Source organism: Aedes aegypti, chromosome 2, assembly GCF_002204515.2.
Source record: "Aedes aegypti strain LVP_AGWG chromosome 2, AaegL5.0 Primary Assembly, whole genome shotgun sequence".
NCBI classification, from domain to species: domain Eukaryota; kingdom Metazoa; phylum Arthropoda; class Insecta; order Diptera; family Culicidae; genus Aedes; species Aedes aegypti.
The window spans coordinates 387,857,156-387,884,869 of record NC_035108.1 but is presented as its reverse complement, the minus strand read 5'-3'; the positions used below and the strand labels follow the sequence as shown (position 1 = coordinate 387,884,869).

General features: G+C 35.8%; 1 protein-coding gene across 4 annotated transcripts in view; it reads right to left on the bottom strand.

The window, feature by feature from the left end:
• Positions 1 to 27,714, bottom strand: part of LOC5564557 — a 487,044-nt gene that overhangs the window by 307,266 nt on the left and 152,064 nt on the right. Inside the window, exon 1 of one of the 4 annotated variants that reach the window (XM_021846962.1) lies at positions 10,538 to 10,791. The exons of the other annotated variants lie outside the window; for them this stretch is intronic. The gene's annotated coding sequence lies outside the window, so the exon portion shown is untranslated. Of the gene's footprint in view, positions 1 to 10,537; positions 10,792 to 27,714 lie in introns of those variants that run through there. 4 annotated transcript variants of the gene reach the window in all.

Sequence of the window (27,714 nt, the reverse complement as noted above, 5' to 3'; positions counted from 1 at the left end):
CTGGAGTAATAAGGGGTATTGAGTCTTGTGCATATTCTGAATCTACGAGCAAAAATAAATTAAAAGCTAAGTTCTGAATATTGTGATTCAGTAAAAATTATTTATTTATATTGTGTCGAACTTGTGATAAATATTTTATCAAAAGCGTACCAAAACTAGGAGAAATTATCAAAAGTTTTGAACATATCTGCTTATGCAACATATTTGAACCCCGAGCAAATGGACTACCGAAATACAGGAACCCCTTATTAAAATTCGTCACAAGAAATAGGGTTGAAATTCATAGATTTGCCTTATGAAACCAAAATTTAAAAAAAAAATAAAAAAAACGTTTCCACGGCTACCTGTAGTCGAACCAAGAACCTTGCGACTGATAGGCCCGTGCGTAAACCACCCGCCTATCAACGCCTTTTTATTTATTTCATGTCGTCAATCAGAAGTAGACCATTTTGTTACAATTTTAAACTCAATATTATATAGTTTAAAAACGTTATCTTGTTCAAATTTTGATATGACATATTTTTTTGTTTTAGTTTTGATTTCGTCATAGTAAAGTCAATGTTTTCGCATTGTTTATTGTAAACAGACATTATTTGATTTAAATGCTCGAATTTGGCATAATTTAATTTTGACAAAAGTGTCATCGAGTCAATACGATGCGAAACTATATCGTTTACGAACGAGACCATTGCAAATTCGCGACGTTTCTTCAATGTTTGAATATTAATGAGCATGCATCGTACTTCATAAGATGGTAGAGATAACCTTGTCCAACCTAAATGTTAAAATGTTTATTTGTGGGGTGATGTAAAAACGATACCTACATAAAGCGTTTGTATTGCAAAAATCGTTCCATTTTTCGTAAGGCAAAACGTATGGTTTTCAATAGTCCAGTTCACTGCGTGTATGCCAAAAATGGTCCTCGATTTGCATGTCCTTAAGTACCGATAACCAAAAATGATTAAAAACGATTTACTGGACAGTATGTTATATAGTCGACTCTCCACATCTCAATATCTTTCCCTATGTAGATGAGTTCTTCAACCCGTTACTCGATAAGCCCATTATCAAAGGATACTAGATCAAATTTTCGCGATTCAAGGAGAACTAGCACAAGAAGACGTCTGTTTGTTTACTATTTTTCCTTTTATTCGGTTATCAACGAGCTGGTTGGTATAAATTAAAAAATATTCATTGTCTCCATCTCTACCTATTTCGACGATTCCTTCGATGTCGAGATGAGGAGAGTCGACTGTAATAGCAATTTAAACATTATCTTGCGTGTATCACAAGCTACTGAATTGGTTTTTGATACAGCTTCGATCCACTTTCATCTATTCAAATCTGAAATGTGCAATATGATTCGGTAATTTTGATTTCTTTATCCATAACCCTAAAAAATGAAGAGTGTGACGATCTAAATTTGGAAAATTCAATGTGCTGTATCTCTTTCCTTTAGTTCATTGTTTGAGTTTGAGTATTTGTTTCAAAATAATTGTACATTGTGTGACAATTATTTACACTTTGGCGAAATAAATTTTAAAACGCTCTCTTTGATCTAATGTCACATATAATCAGAGTTGAAAAGGTCTTTATTCACACGCTTGACATTTGGTACTATTACTTATTAAATAAAACAAACCTGAAGAGAATAGATGCATTGGTTTCGAAGTTATTATTATTCGTATTTTACAAATTAAGGACTGTTCATTTTATAAAGTGGACACCTTGTTTATGCTATATCTTTTTTATTTATTAATGAAATCGTAAACGGTTTTCTGTGTATCGTTCAACTATTATTCTACAATGTTATGAAAATACAGAAACTGACAAAATGCTTTCGGTTGAAGAACTAAATAGTTTTTGCAAAAACTCCTAAGAAAAACTGTTCGTCAAGTTTAAGCATTATTTTTCGCATGAAAAAAATCCTAAATTTAATGAACAAATTGTATGTTGGTATCCTTTACTATTCAACTTAAGGTAGAGCTTTTAAAAACATCAATAATATTCCATCGGTTCCTGATGCTGAGTCACTTTAGTGATCTATTCCTTATGGTCAAATTTGCTGATACACCATCTTTTTACTACCAGCAAAAAAGTAAAGTAATAAGCGTGTTCAAAACTGGTTTAGATTACTAAAGAAACTATATATGTATAAAAAAAAGCAAAATCTTGAGTTTTAACCGCATTCTTGGGTACCAATTTTACTCTTTATGGTCGTTTTATTGAAAATCCCATACTTTTAAAATTATATACGCATGTTTATTGATCTAGAGCAAACTGTAAGCGTTTTTCTCAAAATATTTTGATAGGTAGTCTCAGAATAACACATTCTGAAAATAATAAATGCAAAATAAATTTGATTTAATTCAAGCAGTGTTCCCAATCTTGATGATTGTCATTGTGCTTTGAGTGGTCTTATGAAAATAAATTATTTGTTTTTCTATTGTGCTTAAAATATGACGTGGGGACTAAATCAGCAACTCTATGAAGGCGTAAGTTATTTTTATTATAAATACCATATTATTAATTCCGTCTGGACGTACTTTAAACCTTAAAATTCTACTCATATCAGTTCCATTTAAATTTAAGATATTTTTCTTTAAATAAAAATTGATAAAAAATGATTTTATGATATCTGCAAAATTGCTTCTCCAAAAATAACTTGATATTTTTTAGCAAGTTTCTAATTGATGATGCTTTCTAAGTACAACAATTTTTTGAAAATAAAAAATATAAATTGTCGAATTGTCCTACCGATTTTTAATAATCCTTGATTTTGATAACCTCCAAAAATCGACCGTTCTAAACGTTGTGCCTTATTAGTGTGAAAACATATTATTTTGGTAACTTTTTTTTTACCACAGCATTGTACAATATTAGTCAAACGATGTACAGAAAACCGATTTCGATTTCATTGATAAATTAAAAAGACATTGCATGTCCAAAGTGTCCACTTTATAAAATGAACAGTCCTTACGTTCGTCACAGTCCTCATATTTAAATTTAAACAGTTTTTCAACTTATTTATCACTGCAATAAATACAATAAGTATGTTCTCTAATACTAAGAAAAACTCAGATTTTACTAATGTTCTGAAGGTTCAAAATCAACGTTTCTCTGATATTTCTTCAGATGCATTTTAAAAAAATGTTTTCGTCGTCGATACTGAGTGGATTTTTTCGTTGGAACCCCATTTTTGCCTGCCAAGTTTTCTGATTATTTTTTATAAAATTATTTGTACCATAAAAACTAATAAGAATGCGTGCAACCGAAATATCCAAATGTGTACTGGTACTAGTTCTTTTGTCTTCAAAATCTGGATACCAAGCAAAGAAAAATAAGCTGCCTGATTTTGAAGTAACCATACAAAAAATGACTGATATAAAATATTAGGCATTTGGAACAATTTCGTTAATATTTTCAGATACAAGTTTCGTACTTCCAAAACATGTTATCTGTATTTTCAATATTCCCTATGATTTATCGTTCCGATTCTCAATTACCGATCATTCTTAAAACTCACTTGTTATGGAAAAATCTGTATACGTCAAGTCGAGCACTCGACACTGAAGAAGTCTGTAAGTCGCAGACGAAATAGGCCTATCTGTCAAGATAAGCAACACATATTAGAGTTTAAAGGTATTTGCTCACCTTAGTGATTTTAGTATTTTATTTTTTTTTTTTTTGCAAAAAGTGAAGTGTTAAAGTTCATTTGTAGTTTTAAACATACTCTAATAATCCCTCCCAAAGTTTAATATAAAAAAGTGTACTGTATACGTGTCACGAACATTTTATTTTGCAATCATCAAGTGTTTCCCATCATAATTTTGAAATGACGTGCTTAATGCAACAAACGATAGCAAGTAAAAAAAAACAATCTGGAAATAGATTAGTTTGGAATTGATTATCCTGCAGATGCATTAGTAGAAGTTTCTATGAACTTATGTGTTTCTTCCAAACATTATGAATAATTATTTATAATTACTCTCATGTTAGCTCTTTCGCTTCTTTCTGTATTTTTGCTCCTCAAGTTCTGTTTTACAAATATTCGCCCCCTTGGACTAGAAAATCGCCTTCAGGGGGCGAATACGCCCACTTTGGGAATCACTGATCTAAACCTACAAAAACACAATTTTTATGCATATTGTACTTCTCGTTTCATGAAACCACCCTCCATGATTGCAAATTTGATAATTTTTTTTAACCTTCTTAAAAAAATATTTATTTTCAATTTTAAAACTTTGAATCGTTTTTTGTCAAATGAGTAGTTTTTATTCCATAGATTAGTATTTCATCGTTTGTATTGGTCATTTCTCTGTCAAAAACACTTGACATCTCGAGGTGTTCTGAGCCAAACCCGAGAGATGGTGCTTTAAGGTAACATAGTCCGAATTTTCCATGGAAATTCTCAAACAATATTGTATGTCAACAAAAAGTTTATGGCTCAATGCATGGAATAAACCGAGAAAGGGACAGGGTTGGTGGTCTAATGACTACCGCTTCTGCTTCAATCCCAGGCCCTTTTCTCGTACTTAGTAGTTTTATATTTCACTTGCTTCTATCTTCCACTCTCAATCTAACACACTCACATCCTATTCGTTCATAGCAAACGCCTAGAACCAGAGACGGACAAGAAACAGTTTTCCTACGATTCCACTCTATCATCATTATAGCACGCCTTCCCTTACGCCTGATACAAAGGCAGTCTGCTAACCAAAGAGCAAACCTCTCTGCCATGCCTTTCCCCCAACTCATACACTTCCGCATGAACTGGCGTAGACGCAGTGGTATATATGGTATGGGAGCCAGTTTAATGCATCATCAATTCTTCCTCCTTCCCCTCATTGGTCTGCATTAAACAACATGGCAGGCACCATTGTTGCCTAAAAATTAGAAGATCACCAGCACTTATACACTGACGGTGTCTGTTTGTCCCAAGCAGTTATTCGGTTGGTTCCTTGTGTAAGTGCAGCTGATCTGGCGATACTGGAGTAGCAACCACGGGCGGCCCACCAAGCTCAAGCTCAAGCTCAATGCATGGAAAAAACCGAGAAGAATTCTTGCCACACTATTCTTGCACTTTAAAGCCCACATTGACGCGAGCATTGTTAGCTCTAGCTACTTCTCTTCAAAACTATGAATCCTACAAAAATTTCTTGGAGAAAATTTGACAGAATGAAGCTTTCCTGTCAAATTTTCTCCAAGAAATTTTTGTAGGATTCCTCCTCGATATTCCAAAAATTTCTTTATTCAAACTTCCAGAAATTCCGCCTGTAATGCCATCCTAATTTAATCGTAGTTTTTCCTATACTTTCAACACGTAAATCTTTTTCCAGTAATCTACAGACCATTTTGCCCCGAATCGATGTGAAAATGTCACTACAAATTTCATTTACACTCTTCCACTAATCGACATTATATTGAATATTATAGAAAATGTGCAAACTTTGTGGAACATAATTTTTTTCTACATCTGACTATGTTCTGAAGTGTTTTTCAAGCGTAATATTTCAAAATGGCGTGAGGAAAATCAAAAACTTTTCCCGCTACTTCAATAAGCATTTCTTAAAGTATATTTTAAGAAACTTTGGTGATAGTGATTTTCGATTTTCTCAAATAAATTTGTCTTGAATTATCTATTAATTTTACTTAGAAAACAGATTTTTTCAACTTCTTGAGATTCTAATTCAAATACAATCGAACATTTTGTAATACATTCATAAATAATTAATCATTCTTAGCATGAACAAGAAGTGTGTAGATGTTTATCATGCCTATTTGCATTGCATTATTTCTTCATGGGTCTTTGAGGTTTTTTTCAGTAATTACTCCCGTAATACCTCTGTGTCTACTTGATTTTTACTTGGTCTGAAACATGGATAAAATTGGTAATTTGGAAAAAAGTAGTCCACTCGACATACATAATATACGAGAGCAGTTCGTCAAGCCTTTAAAGGCCATCAATACAAAATTTGTAAGATGGCAGATAATGTTGCCAGGTAAGTTACCAAAAATTCATGAAGTAAATAAACTAGAGATAGATTTTCTTATGGATCAAAACATTTAAGACATTAAAACGAGATATCAGTAGAGTAGTTCTTAAATCACCAAGGATCCAACCCTTTGGTCATCATTTTCGATAGCTTATTTCAGAGTTTGGGATTTGTTCATCTTTAAATATTATAACCAAGGTTACATCTATGATAAGCTACATCGTATTATGTGAAAAATAGCACAAAAACAATTGATCTCTTTTGAGCATAATCGTTCAAATTTGATAGAATCGATAATTGATCGCAGCTTAAACCTGCATTTATATGATTAACAAATTCAACACTTATGTTTTTGATTCCGAATGAAGTTAAGCAATAAATTTTAAAATGTCTAATACTGCCAATCCTTGTTTTGTCCTTTACGTTCTCAATTCGGAAATTGAACGAAGTACGTTTCAGTATTGGCAATATTCGGTTGAACCATTGGTAATCTTATTGGTAATAAGAAAATCAAGCCTTCCAAGTTGTTGAGTATGATTACGAATTTTAAAACAAGCCAAGATTTTTTTGGATTAAATAACGAAAAAAAAATAAAAATCAATGATATTAAATGCTACTACGAATAAATTTTGTTACTGGAGAATGTATGTGTATGAGAAATATATAAGCTATATATCAATTCTGTTCAGAGATTTGTTTCAAACGAACCATCTTTTTCAGTTTAGATAGTTCTGCATGACTGTGATTTTATGGCTTCCGCAGTCTAGGGAAATCAAAATGAGACGTTTTGTTTTGCCCGACATTTCGGCACTTTGTAGTTGGCCTTTATCAAGGGTAAAACTGTCTACCGTTTACCGTTTTTCGTTTTAAAATGTTTCACCCTTGGTAAAGGCTAAATACAGAGTGCCGAAACATCGGGCAAACAAAACTTTCCGTTTTGATTTCCCTATTCTGCGAAAGCCATAAAATCACAGTTAAAATCCTACCAGTCGAGTATCATAGTTCTGCATTAAAGTGAATTGCGATTAGAAGACGTTGCTTTACCTGCATGAAAAAATAGATAAAACTTGCGTTAGTCTCTTAAATCGGTGACGTGATATCGATGACCGGAAATGTCATATTACTTCACAAATGATAACAGGGTTGAACACGTAGGATATATTCAACGCTGTTATGCTCTCAACTTTTTGTGAATTGTTCAACAAACACTTGACCGTTTAAAAGTTATATTCAACAACTTACTTGTAGACTTGCTCATTATGCCTCACTGGGATACTCATTTTTCCCTTTACTTCTAATCCCATCAATTGTTACATTTAAGGTTTCATAGAATATTTCACTTCAAGGTAGATACATCCTTTTTTTCTGATATTCATGTCCATGATATCAATTGTTATTGGAACGCTTTATAAAACTTGAGCAGAAGACGATTCTCTTGATTTGTTGTCAATAAGTACCAATTCTAGTTGGTAGGCCCAAAGTCAGCCCCTCGAAGGAGTGAGATTGGGCCAAATTTATACAATTTCTGTTCAAAGGAAAACAAACGATTTCAATTATTTGTTCAGCTATTGCAAATACATTACCCATGAACACATCCTCATATTTAGAAGAACATTTCAAATCAAATTGCGAAAGTTGTTTAAAACTGACGCATTGTTGGTCCAATTTCACCCCGACGACGGTACGTAAAAGTGCCATAGAGTTTCAAACAAAGTTTAACAAACGATTTGAGACACCTTTAAGGTGTCTAACATTTGTATAAAGGTACGCTAATGTTCATAAATATTATCGAAACAAATAATGGAAAATTATGCTTGTCCTTAACGATCTACCACTTCCAATGCCAAGGAGGCATGCACCTCCTCCCTCCCCCTAGATCTGATGGCCTCGTCTTGGACTTGTCTTGGTCTACGGCTATTTAGACAAAAAAAGAGGAACGTAGGGTACAATATTCTAGCTTCATTTTATTTTTCGCATTTTCTATGCCAAACACTCATCAACATATGAAGATTCATGCCAAGAATATACATGATCCAAAATGATTCAATAACCTCAAACTGAATCTCAAACTTTTTGTATGGCCCGTGCAACAAAACCCCGCGAGAACCACTGTGCCGGTAAAGGTTTTACATCTGGATCGATCGCGTTGATGAGTGCAAAATCGTCCCTTCGCCGCGACAAGCCTCCTCCATCACACCCCCAAAAGGAGCCAATTTTGCAATCTTTGCTCCGTGTGATGTTTACGAGCCAAGATTGTGATGCTGAGGCTGCTATATGCAATACAAAGATCGGAATCGCATTATTACGGCAACGGCAAGTCCGCCCAACCGAGCGTGACTTTTGCAAATGCCAGCCAGCAAGCTGAAGCCGAATCAAAGTGAAAGAGAGATTTCAGCACATCACAGTGGTTTGAAACGCAAAAAGAAACACGATCGTCAACTCTCTCGGTGTCAAAATGTGAAAATATTGCTGTACTTTGTCGGGCCAAGTTGCTGTACGAGTTCGACTCTAGTACACGACACCGAAGAACGGCCTTACAGTTGAGCTTGAAATACGCGTATCTGCCAAAGGATACATAATCTAGTGGAATTAAATTGCATAGTACAACATTCGGTTTTCGTTTATTCCTTAATTAAATAATTTACTACATGATTCGATTTTTTAAGTATAAATTCTTCTTTAATGAACTTCCCAAAAATGTTCCAAAAATCACATTTTGTGAAAATATAAAATGAGAGTAGGCAAAGTTTAATCTGCTGTTGATACAACCAAACTTTTTGAGAAAATTTCGGTCCTATTATAAACTACATTTAATATTGACGGTTTACCAGAAATTCTGCTACTAAAAATTGCATTTAGTTTGGAAACCAAGCGTCTTGAGCGCTACTTATTCTTTAGTCTTAGTATAGAAAATGTTGGCCTTCGATGTTTTCAGGTATTCAACAAAGTACACTGAGAAAAATCTACACGTCAAGGTCGTGTGTTTTACTTATAGATTTGCGCAATGAGGAAAACCACATGATTTGAGTGTGGTAGCCATATGGATTTCATCGTTGATTTCACGGTATAATAATATGTGTATCAACATTAGGTTGTCATGTGAAACAAACATGAATTTCCAAATATTAAATCATGAAAACCAACTGATTTGCTTATTTAATTCGAAATGTAGTAGCTTTAGATAGTCATGTGTGATAGAACATAAATGTCAAGGGACTGAAAGAAGAAATTTGGTAGAAAAACTTTTGCTCCCCAAAATATGGATCCGAGGCTCCTCTGCTTGTCGCAAGCTCTCTTGATTTTTTTTCAAACCCGTGAGCCAGCAACAAGCGGGGCGCCGCAAATCCATAATTTGGGAAGCCAGGGATAAGCATATTCCATTTTTTTCGAAACTGAAAGCCAGGAAAATCTGTTAGTGGAATCCGATTTTTCTACTAAACTATACATTATAATCAATGTTTTCTTATAGAAAGGTAGAACTTTCGTACATCGATCAACTTCACTAATAAAAGAAAAATCGAATTCACAAATTTCCATCTAACACTTTCAGCTTCAAAATTTGCTTCTTCTCTTTGGAAGCATGATGATGACTGTCGTTCGACACGAGGTCCAACCGCAATTCAGTTCACTATGCATCCCATGGGTTGATCACAAACAATTTAGAAGCTTTGAACATGGAAATCGATAGCATAGCTCATGGATTTCATCATAACAATCTCATTGCGCAAATCAATTAATAGACCAACTTGAACATGATGATTATGACACAAGGTAACCATAAGCAAAACACACTGAATCCGTGTTGGAGTGATGATCTATGCGTCCATAGGTTGACACATACGAATCTGAAGAGAAAGCTTCGGGAACTTATGTGGAAAAAATATGGAATCCCTGTTGTCGGTTGATGAATCAATCCATGAAGCAAAACACAGGAATTTAATGTGTAACACACACGAAGTTTGCAAGAAAATCATAGCAAATCAATATGGACGTTCATGAATCGATCCATAATTTTAAACACACAGATCGAGCGTGTGGATTTTTATCAGTGTATTGAATATTTGGTATAGGGTTTAGGGTAAAGATTTAAAGACGAAAGGTCAAAAGTGCAAACAGTCAAAAGATTGAAAGAACATAAGGTCGAAAATGATTTGCTTGGAGGGAAATGTTTGTCTTTGGAAAAATGTTTCCGTCTTTGGAAAAAGATTTCCGACCTTCTGTCCCGTCTTTTTCGCTTCGACCTTTAGTCTTTCAACCTTCTGTTCTTTCGACGTATTGGTTAAGACCTTCTGTCATAGATTTGAATTTGTCGAAGTCGCGTACTGGGTTGTTGAGTGATGAAAAAGTTGTAGTTTTTGTAGATTGCTCGAAAGAAGTGAAACTTAGCGAATGGTGATTCACAGATGATTTCCTCACTAATTTCAGACGCCAAATATTTTTACTTTCTTGCATTTTAGACCACTGTGCACACCAACGAAATACGAAAAAAAAACACACAAAACACTTTCTCGCGCGTCGTCCGTCGCAAACGCGATCCTCACCTGTTTTGTTTTCTTTGTTTTTGTGCGCGCCTTTGTTCGTTTCGGCTGTTTGTGCGATTGCACTTCTCGGTACCTCAGAGCTGTGTACAAGCACCGAGCGGGCGTTAAGATCAACCTCTTAAACCTCTTCCGGTAAATCGATTTTCGTCCAAATGCGCGATTTTCTCAATCACAAAAGCATTCACTCAAAAAAAAAAAAAAACTCGCGACGACAACAGTTACTGATCTAGCTTGTCCGGCATCCCGATGATCACTACTAACTGCTATTCACCGGAGATATTTACGTATACGAACCGTACGTACCTCCTCTGAGTAGTAGAAGGAAACACAAAATACAACACAGTGGCCCCCGTTAAGTGGTGTGTAATAATCAAGGCACAACACAACAGTCGAAGGAAACATATAAAATCTTCCAATTCCCCAATCTAAATTGCCACACGTTCCAGCAGCCAAGTAAGACATGGACGGCGTCTTGAGTGGTTCCAGCTGTTGTTTCGTTAGTCAATTGCAAAGTACCTGGATGCAAGGTAATGGATTAGTTATGTAGTCTAATTTTTTAAGCGAAATTTTCTAAACACAACTATATTAAATGTATAAAAATTGATGATCTTGCTGTTAAAATTGGCTTCACCCAGTATTATGGTGTGAATGTTTAAAGTCCAGATTCCTTGAAAAATCATTGACACTCCCATAAAATTTGAAGTGAACTTCATAACTGTCTTATGCGTTGTTTTCCTTTTCTCACAAAACATACAAAATTATGAGAATCCCTTACCTCGTATATTGGTACTTTGAGTCACTCGTCTAGTTTGGTATGCGGCTACTCGAAGGAACGCGTCCAGCGTCGTTGTTGAACAATCATCGCGTGGTTGGCTATCGTCGTCGTCGTCGCGTAGTCGTCGATTCGTTTGAATGGCAGAGCAAAATAAAACGATAAAATCCGCGACGGAGGAGAGCTGAGCGCTGACTACCTTTGGGTCCGTCGTAATTGCGGCTCATTGTGGCTAGGTATATCGCGCGCGAACAACCATCCATACATACTAAAAGACGTCGAATGCGATGTGAATGCGAGTGTTTGTTGGGACGACGGAGACGGACATTTGGGATGGACGCCGCGAACGTCGTTCGTGGACGCGATCGCAAAGTAGTGTGAGGAATGTTTGAGCAGCTCGGCATCCAATGGGTGGGATGTAGTATGTGAGTTGAGTTCAGGTGATGGGATTATAGTGGTGACACAGTAAATAATTATCTTCATCTATTACATTCCCAATGGAACTAAGCCTGCTTTTCATCCTTGTCCGGAATTCGCTTCAACTGTTTTTTTGTAAAGTGTAGTTCCAACTTCGTTCAACTTTTTAATCTCATATTGTGTAGCTTACATAGTCCTTGTTAAGGTCAAGTGGACCAAGTCACATGTCTCGTACTTTGGAAAAAATATATTGGAAGTTTAACAGTGCGCATCGTACCTTCGTGCTGCGCGTACACAAATTCTCTCTGATCTTGGAACTTTGATTAAAAACTACCTAAAGCAATAAAACAGTACTTTTCGATGCTAAAAACGGTACTTTTCAGTGCTACTAAAACAGTACTTTTCAGTACTATTTTTCTACTATCGATCCCTTTACGATCCTTGTTTGGACCCAAGCTTTCGATTTCTCAATGGACTTAAGTGAAAGGTAGTGGTGGTAATCCTTCATGGACACCGTCTTGTGAAGAAAACCTTTTAGTAGGCCACGTCTCCTTTCGTTTATTCACTAAACATAGTTGCAACTAAGAACAAAAGGAAAGATGAATCTCTGAACACACAACTTCCTTCCAAAAAGTGCGGTATTTAAAACTGTCACTAAACTTGGAAAGAATGGAAGAAAGAGAGGACGTTTCTCTGGAATGCGCACTTTCTTCCAAGGGTGAAATGGATAATGTTGATAATTGCATCGAAATGAGCAATCAGTTCAATGCTTTAGACATATTTTGCGAACACCAAATCGAAGCAGCCTCTAGCCCAGGCTTTTTGATTTAAGTGAGGAAACAAAGAGTGCCGCCTATCGTGGTCAGCATTTCGCAATTTGGAGGATTTAAGCAGAATTTTTTTTTTTGTTTTTTTATTAAGGTGAATTTTACCACACCTTAATAAAGAAACAAAAAAAAAGGCAGGAGATCATGAACTCCATTAGGGGAATCTAGGTTTCTTTCCATATCGCAAAGAGACGAGACTGCCGAATTTTGCTGCAAACTCTTAAAGCTCGAGAACTTCTTCTCAAACATCTTGAAAAGAAAAAGCACAAATGTTTTACTTATGACGACAAAACTGAACGTTTGTTCAAAGTCTTTTCGAAAGGTCTTCAAGTGACTATATATCTCCTTAAGAGATCAAAAATGGAATAAATGATTTTCTTGGATTTTCCCCAGTCCAAGTAATCATTATGAAAAAGAGCACCCAAAAATCGGAAAGGGCTTTCTCAAGAATATTATTTAGTTCACTTTAACAAAAAAGATCTAAATAATATTAAAGCTTTAGAAAAAGCAAAACTTCTGTTCGATGACCGTGTGACATGAGAACATTTCCAGCAACCTGGAGGAACTTTTCAGAACCCCGCTGAAAGCCGTCGGTGCCAGATTTGGGGTCACGGTACAAAACATTGCCGCATGGATGCTAAATGCATGATTTACGAAGGTTCTTCTCACGTAATGTCTGTCCAGTGAATGAAGATACCAAAAGGTTTGCGTACGCAAATTGCGAGTGCAACCATAAGTCTATCTTTTGGAATTGTTCAGGCAGATGTACGGAAACGTTTTTCGTAGCCGAAATTTCCCAGGCAGAATCTCCAACAATTCTCATTTTTCAGTTAACGATCGCTTACTTGATAAGCATTGGCGTAGCTAGGGGGGGCCTAGGAAATACTTGTTTTACAGATGTAATGTCGGTCACAATAATTACAATTTTCGTAAATTTCGTAGTTTCAACAGATTTGTATTGATTTTATATATTTGTTATTGTGATAATTATATCAGTGGTATTTGTAAATTTCAATTTTCGCTACGAAAGAGATTTATTCTTCTTATAATCCAGTCAATCATTCAAGAATTCTAGCAAAAAAAGATCACATTGTATGTCCTTTCTAATTTTTTCACGAACTTTTCATGTATTCAATCATGTGCTTTGAAGAGATTCCTCTGAGAATTCCGACGGGAATTTCTTCATTAATTATTTTCGTCCTTTAAGTGCTTGCTGAACTCCTTTACTAGTTTTCACTTAGTCGTCCTGGGATTCCCACTGAAAATCATTCCCAGACTTCTTGATCTCAACCGAAAATTTCTCGAAAAACCTCTATCGAATTGCTTAAAAAATCTCTTGAAGAACTCCGCCAGAGAATGCATTAGATACTGGAAACGAAATTCCAGGAAATGTCATACTTAGAATCACTAAAACTTATTTGAAATCTGGATCCAAACTTTTTTGTTTGTCGTCATGACCGACTGCATGGAGCATGTGGAGAAGTTGCTATCATCATTCATAGGTGCATAAAACATAAACTTCATTCGTCATTTGTACATTACATATACTTTGTAATTAGATTAGGTGGACAAATTGAATCTTTGTTTTACATGATTTCGACGCATGCTAAATTAGTGAGGTTTAGATGTTAGAATTTTATGATCGTGTTGCCATTGTCATTGGATTGAGCTCTGGAAAAAAATTTTGATATACAGTGAAACCTCCATGAGTCGATATTGAAGGGACCATCGACTCATGGAAATATCGAGTCATGGAACAGCAATTCTTTGGAAAGCTCCTTCTAGGGACCATCATAGTAACCATGTAATTATGTTTTTAGTATGGTTCCATGAGTCGATATCGAGTCATGGAACATCGACTCATGGAGGTATCACTGTATTTCCCAGGACCTTTTGGTGGAGTTCTCGATTATTAAGTACTCCAGAAATTTTGAATTAATTATTTCAAGAATTTCCACAAGAAATCATGGAGAAACGTCTTGTTAAGTTCTTGCTACAATATTGATCAAGTGAACCAATAAATATTCTATCTGGTAAAAATTCCTGGAATCATTTCTGCTACAATTTATGAAAACATTTCCGGGGCAATCAATGGAAAATTTCCTGAATACCTCTTATACCTTTCATTAAAAAGTTTTTGGATTGCTAGCTTTTTTATTTCTGGAAGAATTATCAGAACATCTTTTAGATTTACCTAACTGTTTTCCGCTAAGATTTCTTTTTAGATTTGTTTTCATGTTTTTTTGTGGGCTTCGTGGCCGTGCGGTTAGCGGCGTCAATCGTTTAGGCGTATTGTGCCACGAAGCGTGGGTTCGATTCCCGCTCCAGTTGGTGGAAACTTTTCGTCAAACGGAAAATTCATCACTGGGCTACTGGGTGTTCCGTGTTGTCCGTTGCCTAATGTTCGTGAATGTTCAGTCTTTGCAGCCTTTGGCTGAAGACGGTGTAAATTGTCTTCATTTTATGATTGTTTCAAAGTTATTTAGCAAGGTATTTATTAATAAAAATCTTCCCCCTAGAATGTAAAATAGTTTGCACAAGACCTTGAAGATTTAAGGAGAAATTTGAAACAATTTGGAATATTCATAAAGAGAAGCCTGAAAACTCTTCTGTTGGTATCAATAATGGAACAATCCCCAAGTGCATTCCAAGACAAATTTGTGCACGATTTCGCTAACAATTTCAACAGAGCTTCTGCAGAAAACTCTGTAGAAGCGCTTGGCTGAGTTGAATTTCAGAAAGTATCGTTTCAAATACTTAAATTGATAAGCTTGTTAAACTAAGTACATTTTTTTGCATATGTGACAATTGGAACACATAAAAAAAAACTAACTGAGGCCACGCCTACCCAACTCTTATGAACCGCGGACGTGGACCAAATCAAAGATACAATTTAGTGCTTTGTCGTTTTAAAATGCACTATTAATAGCATTAAAGTCAGTAAATGAAGCATTAGTTTTTTGGAGGAATCGAAAAACTACTGGATTTTGAGATAGACCCTTTAGAAATCATACAATATGTTTGCAAAGATATTTTAATCGACATCAAGGAACCCTGTTTTAGGACCCTGTGAGACAAATGCTCAGGTTTATGATGATGATGATGATAATAATGAGGTTTGAGCAAGACGATATATTTTTATAATAATAAATTATGATGGATTTTAACCAGATATACAAACGATACACCGTCTGATTATATTCACAAATATAAACAACATTATAAGTTTCGATACTATAATGCAAAAACAAACATGGTAAGAAACTGCTGGACACACCACAAATTTTCATAAATTTAACCAGTGATCAAAATCAAATAATTGCCAGAATTGATAACCCCGACCCTGATTTCAAAACTATTGAGGACGCAAACCTTTGTAAATTTCACAAAACAAGAAATAAGTTATTATTACGTCAATATAATAAATTCCATCTGCATCCACGAGGCGAGTATCATAGTTTATTGATGCCCCAAGAATTATTAAACATAATTTACATCATATATATATCAAAACTTCATCAACATAACACATTAGTCAAACATAAAAAGTTAACATGTACATAGCTGTTAAGAAGGCAGTTTTGATGAGTGAAATATCTCAATCAAACTCTGATGGAGTTGCAGCACGTTTGATACTGTATAGGCATCGAAAAAAAAACTTTTGTTCCTTAAAAAAAAACAAAGTATTTTGAGAAAAACCACATAAAACTTGTGGCGTTCTTAATTCTTGCGCGTCTCTAGTATTATATGAAAATCATTCTGAGAATTCTGCCAGACCTCCACCTAGTATTATTCGAAATTTTAATAATCAAGATCTGGACTCAGGGGCGTAGCCAGAGGGGGGTAAGTTGGGGCCGTTGCCCTCCCCTGACCGACGGAAAGAAAAATCGAAGTCAATTATTTTGCAACGAAGATTAACATATTAGTTAAATTTTTCGGAGATTATTTCTGTATTAATATCTATATTAAATTGTGGCATGATAATTTGTTTTGGCTAATTCTTGGAGTCCAAGTTACAATCAGACTTCTGCCTCTCCGTAGCCGATGGAAAAAAAAAAATACCTACAGAAACTATTCTTGCATTTGAATTTATTTACATTTGTTTTCGGCATTTATCCAGAGTCCACAATATATCTTTTGCGGAATTCTCCAAAAAGTATGGAATCAAAAGAATTATGCCAAGTTATCTTTAAACAAATTCATCCAGGAATTCATCGAAAATAGCTTCACATATTTCCAAGGGTCTGCACATGACATCGATTTTACAAATAATTTCTTCGATAACTATCCCAGGGTTTATTTCAAGATATCGTTCCTCGGGAATCCTGAATAGAATCAACTTAAGACTAATAAAACATTTATTTATTTAAGAGCATCTTGTAGAACTTTGCCCAGGGCTTTTTACATATATGTCTTTTATTGAGGTTTTTGAATTTTTTAAGAATTTACACCATAATATACATAATTCTTTATGATTATTCTCAGCAAGTCCACCAAAAATTGTTTAGATTGTCGAAGGATTCCTACAATAATTATGCTAGGTGGTTTTCAAGGATTCGATGAATAATTGCGATAGTTGCATCTGTCTTAGGCAGATATTGCTCGAAAAATTGTTCCAGGGAATCTTTAAAGTAATTTGCCATAAACAGCTCTTATATACTAGGTACATATCTTAGGAATTTCATCAGGAATAGCTACCTGTTGAGATTTGTCAAACAAGTTTGCGGAACACTTCTGTTCATTAGAATTTTTATATGAATTTGCCCTGTATATTTCCCAGCATTGTTCTAGGAATTACTCCAAAAGAGTATTTTGGCGATTCCTGCAGAAATTTCTCCAGGTAATTCTGATGGATTTGATTAGATCTTTTTCTATCATTAATCCTGTGATTTTACATATGAAGAGTTTCATATCATTTCTAAGGAATCATCCACATTTTCAAACAGGATTTCTGGTACACTAGAAATAATTTTAGAGATTTTTCAGAACTTCTTCCCCAGCCAGCAAATTTGTTCACATAACTGAGACTGCAAGTGAAGAAAGTGAACACTTGTTCGGTAAAAACAGATTGTGTTAAATGCACGAATTCCCTCTATTCGCACAATTCTGGAGGCCATATATGTACATTTTAGAGAATTTATCATGGTCAATACAACTTCAGACAATTTGGTTTGGCGTTCACTGTAATTTCATGTTTTCTTTTTATTATATTTGTTTGTAAAAATTAAGTCATAAACTGCAATACACAATGGCAGTTTATATGACTTAATTTTTACAAACAAATATAATAAAAAGAAAAAAAATATCACTAGAACAAGCCTCGAGCATCTGACCTTAGGATCACTTGTCAGATACGTTACCACTATGCCGCACATTCTTAGTTGCTTGACTCGGCCTTTTAGCAAATATAAATGAAACACTGTAGAGCATCATGTTCGAATGTAATCGAACTTAATTGTCATTTTGCAAATGAGCCAGTGCGACACGGAAGGTTTCATTTTTTATCGAGTTAACGTTTGCAGTTGAAACGAAGTGCAGCAATTTATTAAAGACATCGTACGAAAATACTTATGCAACGTGATGACATTGTGCTTCTGTTGAACAGTGATGTTATTTTTACCGGTAAGTCAATTTGTTCATGAATTCCACTTTTTATGTTTGTGTTGCGTTCGGCGATGTGCCCTGTATGATTTTATATCTACATCAGATGAACTCATATGTAATCTCACATTGATGATTATAATAGTGTCATACCAAGTGAAAAAGAAATCGTAATGGAATGATAGTTTAAAGTTACATATTTGGTCAGACTAAATTGGAATTCTATAAAATGCAAATTCAAGTCAGATGAAACTGATGACTTCATTAACGATTTCAATCAATTAAGTTTTGCATTATATTCAATTCCAACGAAAATTGTACATTTATACAATTTGAAATGAACATCTTTATATAAAGTTCACTTCAGGTTTAAATGTCATTTCTCTAAGAACACGAAGACATCATGTGCATACTTAAAAGAAATCTTTCAACGTATTGCTTTTGTCAGATATATTAGAAAAAAAACCGTTGGATTTCCTAAAAGAATTCCAGTTGGATTTCGGAAAAAAAAATAACTGAAGTAAAATTCTTCAAGAAACAACTGGATGAATTTTTAGAGCATTATTGGGAAAATTTATCTAGATGTATCTGGATGAAATTCTGGAGAATTCTTTTTTCAGATTGTGTAAATAAATTCCAAGTATTTCTGAAGGGAATACTAACGAGATTTTCGAGGTTTTTTCATAGATATCTCTGAAAGTACTTTTGATATCATCTTCGTTGGAATTGATGGAAAAGTTTATTGCTGAATCCTGGAAAAAAAATCCAGAAGTAATGTCTGAAGAAATATCTCAAAAAAAAGTTAGTTGAAATTTGAAACAATTCCTTGAAAAAAAAAACATAAAATGTTTCTTGACTGTACCCCTGAACCAAACCTGAGAGGAATTTCTGGTGTAATTCCTGAAGAAAGTCAAGAGAAAATATTTGGAAGCATCCGTTTTGAAATGGAAAGCATTACTTGTTGAATTCTAATAAAAATACTTAGTTGAATCCAGGAAAATATATAAAATAATTGGAGCTATTTTGCGAGGATTCTCTGCTACACATGAAAAAGTATAAAGTGTAGTATAAAACTCATGAACTCATGCACTGTGCCTTTACAACAATCACGTTTTAAAGTACATTGAGGAGTTTCTGGAAGTACTCCTTGAAAAATTCAGATTACCCGAAGGAGAAATTTAAAACATATCCTACAAAAATCTCCACAGGAATCCCTCAACATTGTTCAAGGCGATCTACTGTCGGATTCATTAGAGGAGTACTAGCGAGATGTTTGGGAAAAAAAACAAATTCTAACTTTTCATGCAAAAATGTTGCGAGGATGTATTTAACAATCGTTTTGCTCGAAATTCGTGAATAAACTTATGAGGTCGCTGGCCCCCCTCTGATGGAAATACTGGCTACGCCCATGCCTGGAATGCGTGAAAACCTTGGTCTAGGATTCCTTCAGATTTCCGTCCAATGTTCATTCCAAAATCTCACATCTAAATGTTTGATAATGCCGTCTAGGATTACGCTTCTATCTATAACAGATGCAGATCATTCTAAGTGCCCCAGAAAAGTACGACTGAAGAATAAAATATGCAAGAATAAAATAAATGTGTCGATAGTCCGGATTGAATGCCATCCAACAAACAAGTCTCATTTGTACGTTTAACACAGACTTAGAATTCAAAAAAGGTATTGCCTGATTTGCGAATGGTGTAGAATTTAAACATGGTAATTCTATAACAATACCGAGTAGTCATTAATTAGATTCCTCGTGGTTTCCTGATTATTTTTTTTATTTTATTTTGGTCGTTTAAATGCGCTACTAACTCTAAAACGATCGTATGTAAACATCGGCATCATTTGAGGAAACTAATGCAACAAACGGCCACAACCCCTCGTTCTCGATTGCGACCACGAACACGTCGTAAATTTCCTCACAAGAAGCCAAACTGCTAAAGAACACGATTTGCGTGTACACACGCTTAAGCGCCATCGAAACTCACGCGTGCTGTGGCGCAATTCTGTGAATTGAAACTACTTTGTAGGAACTGCCACCGCCGAAAAAAAAACTAACACCATCTCACAATAATAAACATGGCAGCACAAACATCGTTTCGTCCGGATTTTTTAGGTTAAAAAGCTTGTTCGTTTAGCTGGAAGAAGTACCCAAATTATGTGTTGATATTTTTCTCCTCGATTACCTACTCACCACTTGAAAAAAAGACTTTCAACGCCAACCGTGGGCGAACGATTGGCAAAACACTTACACCGTGCGCGAGCTGATACGCCTCTAACAGGTCTGGGGCCTCAAAGTTCACACGTGCAGACTACAGACGCTACACTAAGGGATATTTGGAGAATCTGGCTGGCCAAAATATTTAGAGAAACTTTTCTCATTCTAAGAGCTGCTAGCGACTAGACAGAAAAATAATAGTGACATAAGGCTTTAGTAAGTTCCGTATTTTTGCTCCTTATCATCTCCTTATGATCGTATCACCGACTAAATGTTACTTCTAGATATTTTTCCTCCCTCGCTGAGAGACACCCTATTCATAGTGATTGTGGATATGCAGAGGTATTCTCGGTCTCTAGAAGCAACAATCACACATTAACATTCCGTCCTCACCCCAACTGACTGTAAAGATTTGACCAACGCTGTTATTGATCAATAATCTGAGAACTGCTAAAATATGCACTTCGAAATCTTGCTATGTTTTCAAATCTTGATTTTGAAATTATCCAGTTCTAACGTAGACCAATAATGGAAAATTGAGTATAAGGCATTTTTGAACAACACAAGCAGAATATTATTTCAAAACCAGAGTGATTTTTCTAAATGATTTCTGGCCAGCTAGATTGACCAATTATCCCTTAGTGGCACCGACTGGAGTTCATTGTTAGTACATTACCTCTAAACAAAATAAGCTTGGCCATGTCCACGTTCTCGCGTGCAGTGAATTTCCCCCGAAAAATGGATAGTGGTTTGACATTACGACACGCGGAGGCAGCTCAGGCTGTGGCTTGCCGGAAATACGAGTAGCCGGATTGGACTACCTAGTCTCGCAACCAGTGCCTTTCACCCCGTCGCGACGTCGTCTAGCTCTATCTCTATAGCTTGGAGGTTGGATATCATTTTTTAAATAATGGTCGGCCATCGATTTGACGCCCGAACCAATCGATAATGGTGGCTGTTACATTGTTTTTGGCGCTTTTTTCTTTTCATTTCTCGGGTGTTGAAAAACATGGGAGTTAAGGTCAATCAACGGAATTGGTCGAAATTGATTTCCATTTCAGTAGAAAGTGCGTAAACTCCTTCGCACGAGCATTAATGGCTGGTATCCCATGGCGTTGAATCATCACTTCTGAACTGCTTGATCAATTTGTTTAATAGATTTGATTACAACTTTTTGGTGGGAGCAATTTGGTAATTCTGTTCGGTTAAGAGGTTTATCTTTTCTTTCGTTGCCATGATACTTCATCAGGTAAATAACTTTTGCTTTCAATATTTGTCTGTTAGAGCTGGTATGCATTTCAATTTTTTAGGTAAAATCTCGTTAAGAATGTCATGATTCGTACTGTTCAATGAGTTACGGAAGTATGCTGGTATGCATTTCAATTTTTTAGGTAAAATCTCGTTAAGAATGTCATGATTTGTACTGTTCAATGAGTTACGGAAGTCAGAGTTTTTATTTCACAAGCTGAGGACTTTCCTTAGCCTTGTGATAGCTACCGCTGTTGCAGTCATACTTAAAATGTTTGGGTTCTATGACACGGACACGTTAATACTTCCAGTGGGCATTTTGCCCTTTGAAGGAAGCACCACACTAGACAACGGACTAGCATGCAACGCCCAGTGGCCTAGTCGGAAAACATTCCTGATGAAAAGTTTTCCGGTCTGGGGCGGGAATCGAACCCACACTCCTTAGCACGATGCGGCTAAATGCCTGGTGACACTAACCGCACGGCCACGGAGCCCATAATTCAATTCCTCATACGGTCCAGTATCTCTTTGTTCTGGAAATCGTCTTGGCCAGTGGTTTCCAGACTTTCCAAAATAAAAAAAGCTTTGAAAACACTTGTCTAACACACATCATTGACGCATTTTGCTACTCTAAATAGTAGAGTTCTCAAGTACAGTATATCCTAACCGATTGATACAAAGACGGGGTTTGTGGTCAAATGGCTACCTCTTCTGCTTCATACCCCAGGCCCGTCACCTTTCACTTGCTTCTACCATTCACTTTAAATGTATCACACTTCAAACTATGTGTTCATAGCAATCGCTAGAATCAGAGACGAACATAAAAAAAACCTTTCCCTACGTTTCCATTATTTCATCATTAGAGCACGCCTTTCCTTACGCCTGATACATAGGCAGTCTGCTTACCATAAAGCAAGCCTTTCTGTCATAAAATTACCACCCCTACACCTTCCCGCATGAAACTGGAATATATGTAGGGATATATCTGGTCTACCGTGGGCCAGTTTAAAATGCATCATCAATTCCTTCTCCTTCCCCTTATTGGTCAGCATTCTGAGTAGCAGACGTCATTGTTGCCTGAAAATAGAAGATCACCAGCACTTATACACTGAGGGTGTCAGTTAGTATCAAGCATTCATGTGGTTGATTCTTCGTGTAAGTGCAGCTGTTCTGGCGATACTAGAGTAGTAACCACGGGCGGCCAATCAAACTCAGGCTCAAGCACTAGCCCATTGATTCAAGAGCTTACTTTACACCATCTCCGGATTGGGAATACTGCAGACCCATTATGTGTTCGCTCATTCATTAAATGGAATCAATTGTATGATTCTACCTCGTTTCGAATTCCACTTCACAAAACGAAAATGATTTGTTTGTTTGCCATCTCCTATTATGTTCAATCACTTTTCAAATTACATTTAACACGTGTAACGTGTGAGTCGTTGGATATTGATTGCTGTTTTGACTGCGTCTGACAACAGCTAATAGCTAATAGTATTCAATGAACTGAAGATCTATTTGAGATCTCTTTCTCCTTTTCAGTCCAAATAGCTTCAAAGATATTAATTGGCATCATTTAAAGATCTTAAATTCATCGACATTCTTCACCCCAGTCAGTGGCAATTAGTGCTCATCAGTGTTTCTACAACTGCCACCATTCGCGTCCTACATGTGTGTGGCAAGTCACGTCCGTCGTTTTCTTAGTGCGTTTTGTTGGACAAAGCTGTGATCAGTGTCTTATCGTCTTCTCCATTGCAATACAGTCCAAGCGGGATAGAACGTGATTCTCAGTTGAGTGCCGGAGCCAAAGAACGCCCTCTCGTGTCACATATAAATACGCGTCAAGATCGAACAGTTCGCGGCTGAATAAAGAATCGATTGTTATCATCTTTTGAACGATAGACACGATCCAAAGCAGAAACGAGAATAATCGGATCGGCTTCTTTTGCAATGATGTCTTCTGAATAAGTAGCGCGATTCGATTGTATTTAACGTTTTTTATGGCTATAAACAAAGAATTCGTTTCACATAAATTAAACAATGAAAAAAGATCGTGCGTCTTGTTTTTGGAACGAAGAATTGCGCTAGTACTTTATTGGAGCCTTGGCTTGAAAGTTAAGCCTTTTAAAATTGTTATTAATTATTTATACTACAATTTTTTATAATAAATTAATCGAGAAATGAATAAAAAAGATCTGAGAACCATGATTTATTGTACTGTCAGCAAAATATACAACTTCATGATTCAAACCAGACTTTAAACCATTTTATATACAAAGCTCACAAAAATATATTGGCTGCTTTTACACTATGTCCTGCAAGGGATCGTATTAATTATCAATATCATTAGAATAAATATCGTGGGTCATATTACTCCGTGGTCCCCCTAAGGGGGTTTTACCCCGTATAGTGTAAAACTACACACAACATAATGTTTTCCAAAAAAAAATTCAAGGAAATTCTAAGTAATATTTTTACAAAATACAACCATGGTATGAGAGGAGACACTTCATTCTAGAAATCAATCATATAGGGCTGATATAGTTTTATGACAGAGAGGCTTTCTTTTTCTGGTAGGAGACTGCCTATGTATCACCCGTAAGGAATGGCGTGCTATAACGATGGAAGAATTTAAGCGAAGGGAAACGGTTGTTTTGTCCATCTCTGGTTCTAGCAAATGCTGTGATGCCTATGAACTAATCTACGATGACGTCAAGCTGCAACTTCCAGCGGGAAGAAAACCTTTACTGCGGGCGTGTTTACAAAAAATGAACGATTTCGCTGCGCATTCATCCACTCAATGTTCATCCGGTGAACATTCCTTCATTTAGAGCGGAAAAGAAAAAAAAAAGAAAAAAGAAATCGACAATAAAAGAAGACCGTGGATAAATCCATAATGAAATTGGGAGGATATTTCTTCCACTCTCCTAACTCTTCCTCTGTTGAAACCAATATTATTGCTTCAAAGACAGCGGAAGCAAGGTGCTCGAGCATTTCGAGTTGATGATGTGTCAAAGGGATGGCGAATATTGCAGTGTGTTGGTTTGTAATCTAGAGTGATCAATAATTTTTCCATTATTTTTATGTATTAGTGTTCAAATATGTCTAAGTATATGATAGTTCCTTAGGAGTGTTATATCTTCATCGCATTTGTATGAAATAATAATAATAATAATTACGGTGACTTGGTTGGCCAAAGGCGGGGTGGTTGTTTCATAATTAGTTTCTATGTGTGCATTCAGAAAATGAAAATGTAGCATTCCTAGGAACCTGTCGTTATACTTGGCAAACATCTGAGTTGTTGTAAAAAACTCGTACAACATCATGGTCATTTCGATAAATAATGCTTGTTTTCCTATGAACTCCATGGCAAGTATAATTCTTGATGAATATATTGCAGCGCTTATTTAAATCCACATTCGGCGGCGGCGGTAACACGCAGATAATATGCGCGCAAACGCATCGTCAAAATTCAAGTAGAAGCTGGATTTTTTCCTTCATCAAGGTCGGTTTTCAATTGATTCAAAAATTCGACTTCAACCCATTTTTTCCAGGTCATATATGTGCCATATGCAGGTTTGTTGTGGTTCAGCTTAATGGTACTCCCCATATCTTGATATTATATATCCCGTTTGGTTCTCATGGCTCTTCCGATAATTCTTCAAACTTTAACGACTACGATCATGATCAGATTAGCTTGTTTCTATTATTCCTAAATTGAATGTTTAATATCAGACTTTTTTTCTATGGTTTTACTTATTTTTCTAGTTAGGTTTATAACAGATAAAATAACGATAACGCACCTTATTGTACGTTTAATTTCAATTATAATAAACTAAATAATGGTCTTAACTTCCAGGAGCATCATGGAGTCTGCATATCGTAGATGCTAACTAAATCAATGCTTTTCATATTTCAGCTATGTGGTAAAGTGTCTCTAATAAAGCATTATAATAATATATCAGCTAGTCATTCGTCTGACAGCATCAGGGTAGCATTGAAGTAAAACAGGACAATGGAGTGGAGTGCCAATCGGAGTCAGGAGAAAAATGTTTATTGTTCGCGACTTTATTGAATGATACATTTATAATCAACAATTATATTAATTATAATATCTTTCTTCAGGACAGGTGGCTCATGGACTAATAGGATACCAAACGAATACCAAAATTTGTTTTATATATATATGAAAAATGGACCATTGTAAATTTGAAAGTTATCTATGATAAACATTCAACCGCAGGACGCTGGTTAGATGGACACCCATGATACTGGAGTTTCTACAATGTAACACGTTGATTGATGTTACATTTTATTGTGATTATATCATATAATATTGTGTTATATTATATTGTACTGCATTATATCATATTGTTGTACAATCAACTCTCCTTTACTCGATATCCCCTTAACTTAATTTGGCGAATCAATCAAGCATGCTTTCAACTCATAATAAGTCGATACTTCCTAATTTCAGTATTTATCGATTGAGGGAGAATTGATTGTATTGTATTACCTTTTACTATATTATTTAATATCGTAATATATTATATTGTATTATAAATTATTACTCTTTATTATTCATTATATTATATCATGTTGCATCATATTACATCATATTGATTTAAATGAACCATATATTGGGAAGGGAGGGAGCATCAGGGCATCATTGAAGTTACAATTGGACAATGAAGTGGAGTGCCAATCGGAGTCAGGAGGAAAAATGTTAATCGTTCGCGACTAATACTTTTCTCTCCAACAGTTGTAAAAGATTTGACGCGCCCTTCTTCTAACAAACCATCCCGTGGAAAGCTCGACAAGTACTGCAAATTTCAATATCCAATCTGTAGGATCATACTGTTGAAAGGAGATTCTCTTCTTCCCGCGGGTTTCACGTAAGTGTCTCTGATTACGGCCCTGATTTGGCCTCCCATACAATGGTATGTTGAATTCAGATCGGTAATGAAATTTGACCTTACTGTTGAGTGGAGCCGCAAGCAGAGCAAGACTCAAGCAAGGATGGTGGCTATCTACATACATACATACATACTCTGGTTCTAGCAAATACTGTGAACTATTATAAATCAACTATGGTAGATCCACTGTGATAGATTAAGAGTGGAAGATAAAAGCAAGCGAAACATACATTAGGCCATACATACAGCCTGGGATTGAACCCACGACCTTCAGCTTATGAAGCAGAAGAGGTAGCCATTAGACCACCAACCTCGTACCAGGCTTGACAGAATTTCGTCTGCGATGCAAAAATGAGATGATTTCGAGATTTTTCTAAGGAAATTTATACTCCTCAAGATTTACAACACGAATCCTCAAAAGATTCGAAACGCGAGGATTTTTTGTAGTAATCGTTTTCACTTGCAGATAACTTTTGAGTGACCCATTCGAACAAGACAGGATATGGAATTTTCCTCCGTTGGCTCTCTGCTTAGTAGGGTCAAATGGTACAAAACGCCATTTTAAGGATTTGAGTCGTTTTCTCTTAACCCATATCCGCCCAGCGTCCTAAAAATAGGACAGAAGCCCCGAACGCCCAGCGTCCTATAAATAGGACAGTACTTGTAGTGCAAATATCTTGAAAATAAAGAGGTTCAGGAGAAAACTGTCTTCTGCAAAGTTGATCACAGGACTGCTGACTTCCACTTGGTAACTATTTTAATTCAGAATTAACTCACCAGGTGGCGCACAGACGCCAACAAATGTCGCATTTATAAGCAACATATGAAACAACTTTCTAGCGTACAAATATTTGCTTCGTATATATCTCAGTCCAGCGATGAGATACAAAATTGGTGTCTTCGACAAAGTTGAACAACTAAATAATACCTATTCGCATAGAACCTTATAAATTCGGAAAACAATCCCAAGATGGCGCTAGTGAGCCAAAACTTTATTTGCTTATATCTTAGCCCAGTTATGAGATACAAAAATGGTGTCTTCGACAAAGTTGGACAACTAAATAATACCTATTCGCATAGAACCTTATAAATTCGGAAAACACTCCCAAGATGGCGCTAGTGAGCCAAAACTTTTTTTGCTTATATCTTAGCCCAGTTATGAGATACAAAAT